Genomic DNA, 15,251 nt, shown 5'->3' on the forward strand with positions numbered 1-15,251 from the left:
ATATCGATATACTACAATTAAAAATCCAAACATAGATAACCTTTCCACAATAACAATGGGATTCATATTAAACTAGATTATGATCACTCCCGTGTTTTGAAAGTGTTAAACTGATATAATTTCTGTGGAGCAAATAAAATGAAAATGACAAAGACTGTAAAAAATAAAATGATGTTTAAATTGTCATCATAAATCTACCTCTTACTGTAACCTATACGTTCCCGTGTTCCAAGTCATATATTAAATGGATATGAACGTTTTCAATTGCTACTTGTGCACTGTTTGCATTTAACCAATGTATTTTATGGTTTAACAGATGTCAAATTTCATACAATTCGGTCTTAAAAAAATACGACATTAAACTAATGACAGGTCCACTGTTACAAATTGGGGATTATTTAACAAAATGGTAAAAATCACAACATTCGATTATCGAAACACACCATTCACCAAACGCAATCTTCAACGATGGACATCTTTTTGATGTGAATGTGAAACTTCGATGAATTTTCATAACAGAAGGTCATTGATTATCAAAATGATTTGCATTGCCTTTCCGGAATTGAATGATATTTCAATAGTACAATTATTACTCGATCGGTCTATCAATATTACAAAAACAATACTACTGGTCTAGTTATCCTTTTATCTTGTTCACGACTAAAATTTGCTTATTTTTGTCCGGTGTAAGCCCACCCGTATATTTGTTTCTATAGGTTAGCGTACTTTGTTGAAAATAAAAAAAAACACTATCTTGTCACTTTGTTTAGTCATGAGAGTAAAGACATAGATCTAACATTTATATTGTATTTAAATGATACCACAATTTCTTTTTGTATATCAATCAGAAGTCTTAACTTTAACTTCAAATCATATTACTACTCTGACATTTATATCGGTTATTAAATAAAGGTTCCAAAAACTATTAATGTTAACTATTAGATATATAAAGATGTGTTGTACATTTAGTTTTGAAAGTATTGCAGTTACGTTTTGATTATAAAGTAACCTAACAAAATATTTAAATTAAACATTAACTAGGCGCTAAATAAACCAAATACTCCTAATTAAACTAACTTATACTTCCAAGAACTTTTTTAAAGTTTGCGGTTTGTCAAGTTATAAAATTTAAAAATAACATCAATCTTAACCTCTTACAATGTAATATTAATCTGTTTTGTTGACAAAACGATAACGGAAGCGTTTTATTTTTTTTTATTAAGAACAATAATTAATGTAATAAGTGCTCCCTATTTGAATATTGAAACAATGACAAAAACATATGGTTAAAGCAATACAATTATAAAAAGCAAAAAAAAAAAAAACAAACCAAAGTACCTCTTAAACTCTTGGTGAAAATCGATAGCAAAGTAGAAGAAAACAATGCATGTTCCTTTGTGTCATCTGCCTAGTATAATAAAAGTAAAATATCAAAAATGCAAAATGTCAAGGAAAATTGAAACCGGATGCTCAATATAAACGTATTCGAGGAAAATATATGTTGATAGTTATTAATATTTTCATTTACAGGATCTACTTACATTGTATATTTGCATCATTTATCTTGAATAAGTTAAAGAGTAGGTTTATCATGTTTATACTATAGCATACCCTCGAAATTATATGTTCTGCATTAAATGTACCATAAAGACTAGTCTTGTTATCTGAATCTGGTAATATCTTGTCGAAGACCAGTTTATATCGATGATTTCTGCCTCCGTGTATCTTTAATATTCTCTTTTGAACGTAATAAGGATGCGAAATGAATGTAAATGCAAATTCTCATTTTTTTTTAAATTGTTTTATTAAATGACGACCGATCGGGGTTTCACATATTTTTATCATTCTATATAAAGGTATGGAATCATTCGTATTCTATGTAGTGCAATATAATATAAAGAGGTATTTAAAGATTCAATTGTAATGTGATACACTCATAAATAAACTGTTAAAGATATACTTCTGCCAAAGTCAGAACAATGATGTTTAAATTGTTCCGATTTGAAAGACATTTTTGTTTAAACAAAACAGATCGATTTTGTGATATGCTTTTTTTGCTGTCATCAAAAGTAATAGTTTTTGTTGCAATTGATATGTTATCAGTCCATTATGATTATCGAACAAAAACAGCCCCATAACATGATGATCTTTAATGTATTTAAACAATAATTATCTCATTCATGTGTGACCCAAATTGTATTAACACCTGTGTATTTGTTATTGTAACCTTGAACCAATATATCCAACGACATAAAAACTAAAAGTAAGCACTAGCTTGTCTATGACTTAAAAATATTACAATAAAGCTGTATCAGTAATCTACCTATACAGTTAAGTGAGTATGACAGCTTAATATTTTTATAGCGTACTGTAAGATATTTAGGGAGATAGATTGCTATTTGCTTATTAAATTTTGGATATTAAAAAAGAAGGTACCAATGAGACAATTTTTCGGATGTCACGTAGAGTAACACAACTTCTTATCTAAATATAATAATATTGATCAATTATCAAGGTTTTTTAATCTCGTCACTAATAATACTAATTTCATTTTCCACCATTAGCCACGAATTTCGCATCATTTAAAAAGCGAAAATATTCACCCAATAACTCTATAAAAAAAAATTACATGTTCCTAGAAATTTATAAATTAACAGTATTAAAGATAAATTGATCTCTAAATGAAGACGCAAATTGATAATAATAAACGGTGAATACAATCTCGATTGAAGGGGTCTATCAAATATGGCATACAATAATTGATAACACTGTAAACTAATCGGATGTATTTCCGTTCTTCTATATTTTTTTATAAAGAAAATTGGATTTCCGGTTAAAATAGTTGTATTATATGCTTGATACAGCTTCATGTACATATATTCAGCACCTGAAATCTTTTTTCTTTTGTTTAAAGATAAACAGTTTGTACTTACGATCTGCACAGTATTATAGACTATATTAACTAACAATTAGAATTTATATCGTTATCATCATACTCAAATTCAAAATGATATAAGCGATATAATAAGAGGAACACCAAACGTATAGGCAAAATGTTGCGGATTTTTCGGGCTCGTTTACAATCGTTTGCTCGATACATACAATTCATGAGGAACTCAATTCAATAATTTGCAATTCTTGGAAAGCTTTTAGAAAAGGTACGAAAGAAGGGTGCAACATATCTGAGGGACATTCAAACTCATATATCAAAAATAAATTGACTACGCTATGATTAAAAAAAGAAATAAAGACATACAGAAAACCAGCAGTTAGCAAGACACAACATAGAAAATTAATACCAGATAACAACAACTCCAATAAAAATTGGGGATTATCTCAGATGTTCCTGAAAGATATACAGATCCTGCGCCATGTATGGCACCCGTCGTGTTGCTCATGTTTTTACAAACCAGTCAAATAGTAATATTCGTTAATCCACATTCATGGACAGGGAAAGGGATTGTAGTAACGACATAAGGCAAACAACACATGTATCATCTGTGAAAATAACATTCCGTAACGGTCAATCAACTCGTGACTGCGTCCATAATATTAACGAAGAAATGATTTCAACTTCACCATTTGGAACTTTTGGTTTAATAGCTACAATGTTTGCATAAATCCTCTATCAAGTAATTTATGATAGGATATACAAATCTGGAAATATAGTATCATATGGGAGATATAAACTCCGTATGCAGGCGCTGCTGGAATGTTGCTACATAGAAATAAAAAGTTCACACAACTGGGAAGCTATTATCATCTCTTTTGTCGTAAAGTTTTGTTTCAACCCACCCTCATTGTCAATTTCTAGACGTAAACCAAGATATGGGGCAGACTTAACAGTATCTGTCATATTCTGTATCTCTAGTTCAATAGGATAGACGAATTCAACACAGCCACCAAAGTTTTAATGATTTAAGGAGAAAACATCATCTGTAAAGCGGAAAGTAAAGTAAAATGATATTAAAATAGACACAGCTTTTAATCTCTGGTCGTTGTTGTCCTATAAACTATCATATACCTTATTCTTATCTGCCAATATTTAAATATTATACTACTGATCTCAATTTTACAAAAGTCGATATAAAACAAGAATGAGAATCGTTGCTATATATGTCGACCAAAGGGGAAACAAAAGCTCCAAACATACGATTGGAATTTCAACTCTAATGTACTAATGTATCCTTATGAAGACTGAGTCTTATGATAAGTTTGATATTCAAGAAGAAATTATAAAAAAATAATATCATTACTTGGTACACACAGATAAAATCACAAGGATGCTTAACTCCGCGGAAAATTCAAAACACTTTTAAATACTAGTAAGTATTACATTACCACAGACTATACACTGAAAGGGCCCTCTGTCTTTATCTAGCAATGAATTATACACCGTCCGTCTTTATCTAGCAATAAATTATACTCCGTCCGTCTTTATCTGGCAAACATTATACAAATGAGGATGTGAGATATTTTTACAAATCATGAAAATATTCTCCGTAAATTATAGCACTGTGACGAATTGGGAATTTACAACTTCCCTGTATAAAGCCTCATGCATAATTCCCCGACCTATCCACAATTAAAATATATTCTCTTAACGTATGGATGTCATATATCATTTGTAACATGCACCCATGCATCTAATTTCTAATATTTTAATGTCATTATATTACAAAAAGTATATACTGACGATACGATTTTGATACCGTATATCGCTTACACTTTTTACATAATTTGATGATAAAATGTTTAATTTTAAAACACATTTGTTTGCATAAAACTGTTTAATTTGCGATTCTGGACAGTTTAATGTTCACTTGGTTTAATTTCCAATTATTGCGCAAGTTCATGCAAATACCTACTGCAATTTAAAATCACAGAGGTAAAAAACAAGAATTTGATTGACTGATAATTAATCGATGACTATTTTGAAAAATACAAGTCCTTCAAACTGTTTTACACATAAAAGCCCCCCTTTTATTTCGCTATTTTGCATTTCCGTCAATAATGATGGTTGTATTGAACATCATTCGTGCTTTTATGTAAATCGTCACTTCCTTCCTACGTTCACCGAATGGTTGAAATAGTATGATGTTTTATTGCGCGAATTATTCGGCGATTTTTTTATAAAATGTATTCAGCACTGAAGTCATGAGGAAAAGGTAGCTGAATACATACGGATCAAACATTATTTCTTGTTTATCCTGCAAAAGGATTACCTCGAAGTGTCTTGTTGAATTTCAGGAAAAGTAAATGTATTACAATGCGTATTTGTAATGCATAAATGTTTAGTGTTATTTTCATGATGTATAAGAAAACATTTATCAAGCATATGTGACTATGCAAATATCTGTGAAGATATAACTTTTATATTTTATGCAAAATGTTTAGGTTTTGACAATAATCATGATAAACAAAAGATTGTTGCTAATTAACATTATTGATCGTGTTCCTGATTATTGTGTTCTAAAACAGAATAGCCTATACATGATTAGTTAATTTAATAATTGTGAAAACAGAGATCTTGATAAAAAAAGTACACTTTCTGTAGATCAATTCAATTTAGACAACTGATTTAGCAGAGAATAATATAATATTTTGAGACGTAATAATATAACGGAAATTTACTCATGTTCAAATTTCGCATTTCTCTAGCTAAAGTGAACAATCAAAAACAAATCTATTGAAGGAATCAAACGATATACGGTAATTAATCATTTTTGTCCAAAAAGAAGTCCGAAATGTTTTGCATTTCTAAATTAAATCATTTAAGCCTTTGTCAGAGACTTGATCACTATCCCGAGAATAAGACACGAACATCAGTGAAACATTAATTCTACTACATGCATTAGTTTGCATTGGGATTCTAACATTGTGATTCGATAAGAAGAAAAGAACAAACTAATAATAATGTGCAATCTTTTAATGTAAAAATATAATCCGATTCATGAAAGCTATAAAAGTAGTAATGCAAAAACATTTTCAAAATATTTTCAAAGTTATAAAAAAAACGTATAGACTAGGTAATGCCCTTGGTAGCAAAATATGATCCCAAAAGTAAATGAATAACTAGACACATTATTTGGAGAAGTGGAAAACGTTATGAACGAACAGCAGGAATAACAAAAAACTTTCTTATTTCTGACCCTATATACACATCTCTAAACAAAATAGACCAGGTTCAAAACGTAGAATCTTAAAAAGTTCATCATATTTGATTGATTCGTTTTAATTTTATTACAATCCCATTATATAAACAGTGCCATTTATGATTCATTACAGGCGCACTTTGACAACACATATCTTTGTTTACATTTATCAAATTTTAGACAGCAAATATGGATTAAAAGCATAGGACGGGAGACATTGCAATCTTGTCATTGACATCGAACATGTCAATATTTATTCTTTAACAATACGCTATACAGATATACGTTCAGGTCATATGAGAGCTTTAATTATTTCTTACATGTTGTACATACTTTTAGCTGTTTATGTATATAAACTGCAGTTTGACTAAAAGATGTGTGAATTGAATAAAATATTTAAATTAAATGACATCCAAACAACATCTAGATACAGGTGATTAATAAACAGCGTTTAAAGGGACTACATTACAAAAACGAACTTTTTGTTGATTTTTTTTATTAAACGTTTGACACAAGGTCAATTTGTAAATGACCAATCGAAATCGGAAATATACATTTTAAATGTATTGTTAAATTTCATGTAAAATATTTATACGCAAACAGTAGAACCGAACGCTAAACAATTTACCTTCATCTTCAAATCGTCATGTACATCATTGGTACTTCCATACGGTACTTCCATTTTCAAAATATGTGCAAGGTGCAAATACTTTAAAACTTACGTAACAAATATCATGAAGTTACTGATTTTCCATTTATTGTGGATAATTCATTGCATGTCTTATTGATATCCTGCACCTAAATAGTCAAATCATTTTAAATATACCTACCTTCTGAAATAACATATTCTAAAAACGATGCATACTTAAAGTCGTGTTACCCACGATAAGCAGTTGAAACCTGTGAAGTGTTTGTTTCTTGATTGTGTATTTGTAAGAAAGTAGCTTTCAATGTGTAACAGAGCGATACCGCCTCTGCATAAAATTAACCAATACGCATCCCTGATAATTTCATTTATATTTTATTTTAAGCGTGTCTGATAAAAGTAGGCCCAATTCCTTTCACAATTGTACCAAATGACATAAAAACTGTAAGGGAACCGTGTGGGTCCTTTTGTATAAAAAATATACCCATTTCCTCTAGATATTTTATGCAAAATATTCAAGAATCCCTTAAAAAGTTACACCGTGTTAACTACTGATAATCGAAAAGAACACAAGGTTCTTATAAACACAGCATTACTATTGGTCAATTTTTCGACGGTAGTCTTATCAAAAATCATATTTAATTCACCTGTCCTTTGATCTAATCTTTAATCATTGCTAACGATAATCACAACCCTTAGTACCTTTCAGTACAATATACACACAAATAATAAAAAAAACAATATTTTGCTATCTTGAGAATATGTCATTGGTTTTGATGTGAAAGAAATTCACATCTTACCATTTCTGTAGTTGCTCTAAATGCAAACTGAGTATTCCCGTTAACACTTGAAACTAACTGTCTGGGAGGCAGGTGGCTGAACAAAAATGCACTCTATATTACCAGGAAGTAGTATAATATACTTATTATTGTATTGCAATATAATATTTCCACAGAAAGTAACCAAGAATTCCAATATTGCACTAGTGCAATAAATTTTCAAAATTCATGACGTGATCGACGACAAAATCTTAGTTTAAACACATTTGTACTTTCAAATATTATATTACTATACAATAAAAGGGTTATTGCATGAATATCGGGGAATATTATCCCTCGTAGAACATATATAAAATTCTACTCGAGACAATATTCCCCAATATTCATGAAATAACCCTATATTATTCCTTTATATGACTATAAATGAAAAAGAACTTACATCTTTCTGGAATGTAATGCTTGTAATAAATGATATAACATAATAACGTTAACGAGTACACCTCTAAACCAGAATAATATATATATTTAACCTTTTTAATCAATCATAATATGATTCATGTTTGACCTAAACTTTGGTCATACCCATGTTTTTGTCATTGTTACCTAGAACCAATCTATCCAACAACAGAAAACTAAAAGTAAAAACAAGCATGTCTATAACTAAAAACTATAATTAATCGAATATTTTTAAGGAATTGTGATTCGTTAAAACTTGATCACATGAACATTTGCATTTACTCAGTTTGCACGCCAAAACTGTTGTTTTTAGTTTTTCGTAGGTCAAATCAGCATATTGAACAGGGTATACAGCATGTTACTTAAAATACATTCTAAAAATCCCCAAATTTATATTGTTCATGCAATAGTTGTTGATTAATAATATAACAATTGTAGCCTTTGGTTGAGGTCAATACGATGTTATATCGACCTAGAGAAGCATATCGACCTCGGACTTCATCCTCAGTCAATATGCTTCTCTTAGGTCGATATAACCTCGTATCGACGTCATACAAAGGTTATAATTTATAATATCAACCTATAACCGTAGATGTATATAGACAAGATATAGTTTATTAAATTGCAGTCAGCTATGACACTGATGCATCTGATCGCACTTTTAAAACGCAGTCTGTCAGTCATTATAAAAATCACCATAAAGTATATTAATGATTGTTTTTATTGAGATTATCTGTATATTTTTATTTGATGTCTTTTAATATGTATCCTTATTTTGTTTTTGTTTTTTGTTCATGAACATTAATAAGGTGAGCCCTGATGAACGCACATATTTATAGGTCATTTGTTTTCTTGTACATACTGTTACTCTAATGTAATTATAGTCAGTTTAACTTTTGTAAGTTAATTGTGTCAATACTATAAACTATAATTATTAAATGTAAATGTGTTTATACTAATAAATATTGTCTATTGTCTATTGTCTCCAATATATTCTGACAACCAATTCAATTAAGTGAATATGGGAGCTTTAAATTTTTATTTCGTACTGTAAGATATTTATGGAGATTAATTTCTATTTCCTGTATGAATAAGATATGAAAAGATGAGACATGAGTGTCAATGAGACAACTCTCCGAAGGTCCAAAGCAACATTACTTATTACTATATAATTATATTGGTTAATTAAAATTCCATCTCGTAACTTGTACTGCTGTTTACATTGTCGACTATTAGCTACAAATTTTGAATCATTTTATAAACTTTAACTGATTGTACATTTTTCCAGAAGTTTTTAAATAAACAATATATTAAAGTCTTGCTTGATTTGTAAATTAAAGGAGCATGGTAATAGAGGAACGACTGTCAAAGGTTAATACAATTTCGATTGAATGGTTGTCTATCAGATATGACAAAGAATACATTTTTAACATTGAATCTACCGGATGTATTATCTTTTTTCTATCTATTAAGATGAAACTAAACATTGATTTCCGGTTAAAACAGTTCTATTACAATCGTCATAATTTATGTTTTATAACAAATGGGATGCCAAATGATAACATTGTTTGTAAAAAAAAAAATAGCTTGCAATAGCTATAGGTAACAGAGCGATACCGCCTCGAGATAAAATCAGCCAATAGCCATCCCTGGTACTACCATATAATATGTTTTTCGGTTGAGCGTATCTGATGGCCAATTCTTTTAATATATGCTTGTACCCAATAACATAAAAACTGTTAAGGAACCGGGTGGGTCCTTTTGTATAAAGATATAAACCCATTTTCTTTCAATATCTTTTGCTAAATAATGAAGAATCCCTTTAAATGTTTGACCGTTTTAACTCCTTTTTCAATCTAATAAAATACAAGATTATGATTAAGCTAAAATCTGTGAGAAAACTTATAAACGGAAAAAAAGGAATACGGCGTTCATATGTTAACCCGGTCTGATATTTCGCACGATCGTGAGAGTAAGGTGATAAAATCCCCGTCAGTATTATTTTCCTAAGGGAATACGATATAGATTTGATCTCACGATGATTATTTTACGAAAACGTGCATACAAGCATATATGTTATATAAAAAATACATTGATGTGCTAGATTTAGAGATGCATGGGGTCAAAATTAAATCATTTACATGTACCTATAATTTCTATTTCTTGGACATGTCTTTCCTAAACTAATTGTTTCAAAACATAAACTCCTTTAGATAATGTTTGCTGTAAATTCATTTAATTAAAAAAAATCATAGTTGAAGTCTTGATATGAATTGGAAGACATGATTTTTTACTGAATCTGGTTAAAAAAGAGGGATCGAAGCTATTACTAAATAGCACATGATACTTTTTGATGTGTCATTGTTTTACATAGCAAAACATAACATAGTAACGGCATTACCTGCATTTAACCGTATTTATATGCCTATAACTTGATGTTCTATTACTCTTTTTTTTTTATCATTATCATGCATCGAAAAATATTTCATTTCACTTACTTCAAAAAAAAATCTTTTCTGTTAACAGTAAATAATGTTAGAAAAGGTCTAATGGACCATCTATCTTTAATCATTAATTATACAAATATTTGAAAGACATATTAGGTCATTCAACATATTCAAAAAGGTACTTTAAATTTTCTGCTGTTTGTGCAAATATATTGTTATTTGTTCAAAGACGTATTTTTTTTTATTCAATTAGTCTTAAATAAATATGATATACAATGATCCACAGGTGTTAATTCATCTAAAAAGATAATATGAGAGCCGTGGTGTAGTGGTTAGTGCATCGGACTACTAACACAAGGGTTCCTGGTTTCGATCTCTGTTCCAAAGAGAAAAATTCTGGGGCTTAATTTTCGGTTCTATCTTGACACCATTTGTGAGTATTGTCTTGAGGAAACGATGCTAGTCGAAAGGGGACGATAAACGACTGACCTGTGTTACGAGAGAGTCATATATCTTGCACGTAAAATACACCCTTGTAAATTTCGAAAAACAAGCAGGCTAATGCCGCTACAAGGCAGCACTCGCATCTGCAAAGTGGAAAGGGATTAATTTAATTTGCAATAACATGTTTCTCAATCCAACATAAATAAATACGTTTAAACGAAATCAATGATGTATTTAGTTTCAAATCATTTGTTAAATATTACGACTTAATATAAATTACGCTAAAAACTGTTTATCTAAAAGTTGGAAGTGAAGAATAATGCTACATCCGCCGTTTATTTTGTATTGAAAAAGACCACCATGATATATAAGGATTGTATTACATAGTGTCGTTAGATATGTGGATGTAAAACCAAATGTCCTTTCATTTACACAGTCAATACAAAAAATTATTGTATCAAATACAATTATCACCTTCTGCAATTGAAATCTTATTATGTCCTAATACTCCGCTAAATGACTTAATGCATGCAAGATATATTTGTGAATCGCTCATGACATATTGTTATACTTAGTAGAGGCGTACAGAATGCTTCTAACATAAATACTTTAAATTATTATCGGAATTATCTAAAACTCAATTCATATATGATATTACATCTTTTAATTTTCATTATTAATAATGAACTATGTATCAGGATGACTGCATTATCAACCTTATTACAACAGTATTAAAAACCAATTCTTCAGAGAACATGGAGAACAATTGAAGGTCTTTCCACCTCGATAATAAGAATGACATTTTAAAAAAACGTTTACTCTGTGTTGATGTAATGTGGTAAATCGAACTGATATAAAAGAAATAAAATTAATAGGTTAATGCAGAAGACTTAATTGTTTTATAATGAACCAGAAAGAATTTAGCACTTTTTGTGATAACATGAATTGTCATTGATATTGTTATATTTATAAATTTACTGTTTACAAATTTTTGATTTTTTTTTTGGAATACTAAGGCTTTTCTACCTCAGGCATAGGTTACCTTAGCTGTATTTGGCAAAACTTTTAGGAATTTTTGTTCTCAATGGTCGTCAATTTCGTACTTTATTTGGCCTTTTTAACTTTTTTGGATTCGAGCGTCATTGATGAATCTTTTGTAGACGAAACGCGCGTCTGGTGAATATACTAAATTCAATTCTGAGATCTATTATGAGTTTATTTACAACCACTAGGTCGATGCCACTGCTGGTGGAGATTTATTTCCCTGCTGGTATCACAAGCCCAGTAGTCAGCACTTTTTGTGCTGACGTGAATTGTCATTGATATTGTTATATTTATAAATTCACTGTTTACAAATTTTTGAATTTTTTGAAATACTAAGGCTTTTCTACCTCAGGCATAGATTACCTTATCTGTATTTAGCAAAACTTTTAGGAATGTTTGTTCTCAATGCTCGTCAACTTCGTACATTATTTGGCCATTTAAACTTTTTTGGATTCGAACGTCACTGATGAGTCTTTTGTAGATTAAACGTGCGTCTGGCGTATACACTATATTTAATCCTGGTATCTATGATGAGTTTATTTACAACCACTGGGTCGATGCCAATGCAGGTGGAGATTTATTTCCCCGATGGTATTACAAGCCCAGTAGTCATTTTTTTTGTGCTGACATGAATTGTCATTGATATTGTTATATTTATAAATTTACTGTTTACAAATTTTTTAATTGTTTGAAATACTAAGGCTTTTCTACCTCAGGCATAGATTACCTTAGCTGTATTTGGCAAAACTTTTAGGAATTTTTGTTCTCAATGGTCGTCAACTTCGTACTTTATTTGGCCTTTTAAACTTTTTTGGATTCGAGCGTCACTGCTGAGTCTTTTGTAAATGAAACGTGCGTCTGGCGTATACACTAAATTTAATCCTGGTATCTATGATGAGTTTATTTACAACCACTGGGTCGATGCCAATGCAGGTGGAGAGTTATTTCCCCAAAGGTATCACAAGCCCAGTAGTCAGCACTTTTTGTGATGACATGAATTGTCATTGATATTGTTATATTTTTAAATTTACTGTTTACAAGTTTTTGAATTTTTTGAAATACTAAGGCTTTACTACCTCAGGCATAGATTACCTAAACTGTATTTGGCAAAACTTTTAGGAATGTTTGTTCTCCATGCTCGTCAATTTCGTACTTTATTTGGCTTTTTTTAACGTTTTTGGATTCGAGTGTTACTGATGAGTCTTTTGTAGACGAAACTCGCTTCTGGCGTATATACTAAATTTAATCCTGGTATCTATGATGAGGTTATTTATCAAAGAACAAAATCTAGAACGTCAAATTGACCTTTGACCTTGACCTCAATGTTGAGGTCATAGGTCAGTGATCTCAAATCAAAAGACCCCAGGTCAATCACTAATATGGTTGTGGAGAAATACTGATTTCAAATACAAAAGGGGAGAAAATTCCTATAAGGGTAAACCAAAACTCTTCGACTTAAATAGGTTGAAGTTGCGCCATTTTGTAAACAGTTACTTGGCAAACACATTATATGATTTACTGTCATAGTTTCTTTGGAATAACGATGACAAGCAAAATTCAAAATTTATTACACGACCTTGTCCTTTGACCTTGACCTCAATTTCCTTCCAATGGACCAAAGACTTCATATCAAAAGACTGTAGACCTCTATGACTTATAACGTATGAATGTATCCAATAAATCGCCTATCTTAAATTTTCAAAGGGAAATAATTTCCCTAAGATGTCTTCCCCGATCACTCAAGTCAGAATTAACCAAATCATTTTTGAAAGTAGACGAACAATTTGGTGAAAACTGTTTGCTAAAATCTTTTACGGTTTTAGAGGTATAGCGATAACAAGAAAAAGGGGACGTGGGGAGATAACTCCTATAAGAATAAGTGTTCGGTCAAACAGGGTGAGTTTTAAAAAAAAAACCTATTACTGTGCAACATCATTGGCCAAAAATTCATTCGATATGGTGTAAGTCAAAAAAGCATCTCAGACGGCAGGGAAAAAAAATAATAATCAGAAAAGAAAAAAAAAGGTCTTTCCACGAGAAGTGGAAAGACCTAATAAATGCAATTAAAAACTTTAAAGGTATTGTTATATATTACATGGTGCCGTAAGATAAGTGGGTGTAAAACAAAATGTCCTTTCACAAAGTGGAAAAAAAATACTGATGTATCTTAGTTTAAAGAGGCCTGGGAACTTAAATAAATAGAACATTATTTTCCTTCACTAGAGCTAAAATCAATCCGATTCCTTTTTGTATTCTGCATGTTGACTGTTCCGTAGCTTTTAACACAATATTCTTATCAAATTATATAATCTGATAACCGTATGATTCTGTAATTCAGTGGCTGTCGTTTGTTGATGTTTTACATAATTTTTTGTACATAAATTAAGCCGTTTATTTTTGTTTGAATTGTTTTACATTGGACATTTCGGGTCCTTTTATAACTGGCTATGCGGTATGAAATTTGATAATTGTTGAAGGCCGTTTGATGACATATAGTTGTTAACTTATGTGTCACTTGGTATCTTGTGGAGAGTTGTCTCATAGGCAATGATACAACATCTTTTTTTTATATATATGCTCACTCTGAATTCCTAAATGTTTAAATTGGCGAAATTCGCAGTTAAATCGGTTTTGCAAAATACTTACTTTAATTAATTTTAAACAAATGGTCTTATAAAGCATTACCTCAAATCATAAACATCAATATCAAATGGCCTATCATTGTTTAACAGTCACAATATGAAATACAAGCAAAGATTTTTTTAAAATTCATAGTTTCTTAGAAGAGGGACCAAAGATACCAAAGGGACAGTCAAACTATAAAACAAACTGACAACGCCGTGGCTAAAAATGAAAAAGACAAACAAATAACAGCACACACGACACAACATAGAACACTAAAGAATAAACAACACGAACCCCACCAAAAAAACTAGGGGTGATATCAGGTGCTCCGGAAGGGTAAGCAGATCCTGCTCCACATGCGGCACCCGTCGTGTTGCTTATGTGATAACAAATCCGGTAAATAATCTTATCCGGTAGGTTCGTATTTTCCTAGTAAATGAAAGTAGTTAGCAAAAGTAAGTAGACGAACAACTAAAATGATGAATAAAGTATCCATTTAAACACTGCAAAGACGTTTGAACATATAAATAAACTAATCATAGACACTAGGATTAAATATATGCAATATTCAATAATATTACTTTTGTAAACTTACCAAGTAAACTAACCTTCTAAACCGTTTAAATCGAGATATAATCATTTCTTGTAAAAACAT

At 30.4% G+C, this 15,251-nt stretch overlaps 1 protein-coding gene across 1 annotated transcript in view; it reads right to left on the reverse strand.

The window, feature by feature from the left end:
- Positions 1–15,251, reverse strand: part of LOC143075249 (uncharacterized) — an 89,840-nt gene that overhangs the window by 59,442 nt on the left and 15,147 nt on the right. The window lies entirely within an intron of this gene.

Source organism: Mytilus galloprovincialis, chromosome 5 (genome assembly GCF_965363235.1).
Source record: "Mytilus galloprovincialis chromosome 5, xbMytGall1.hap1.1, whole genome shotgun sequence".
Classification (NCBI taxonomy): Eukaryota; Metazoa; Mollusca; class Bivalvia; order Mytilida; family Mytilidae; genus Mytilus; species Mytilus galloprovincialis.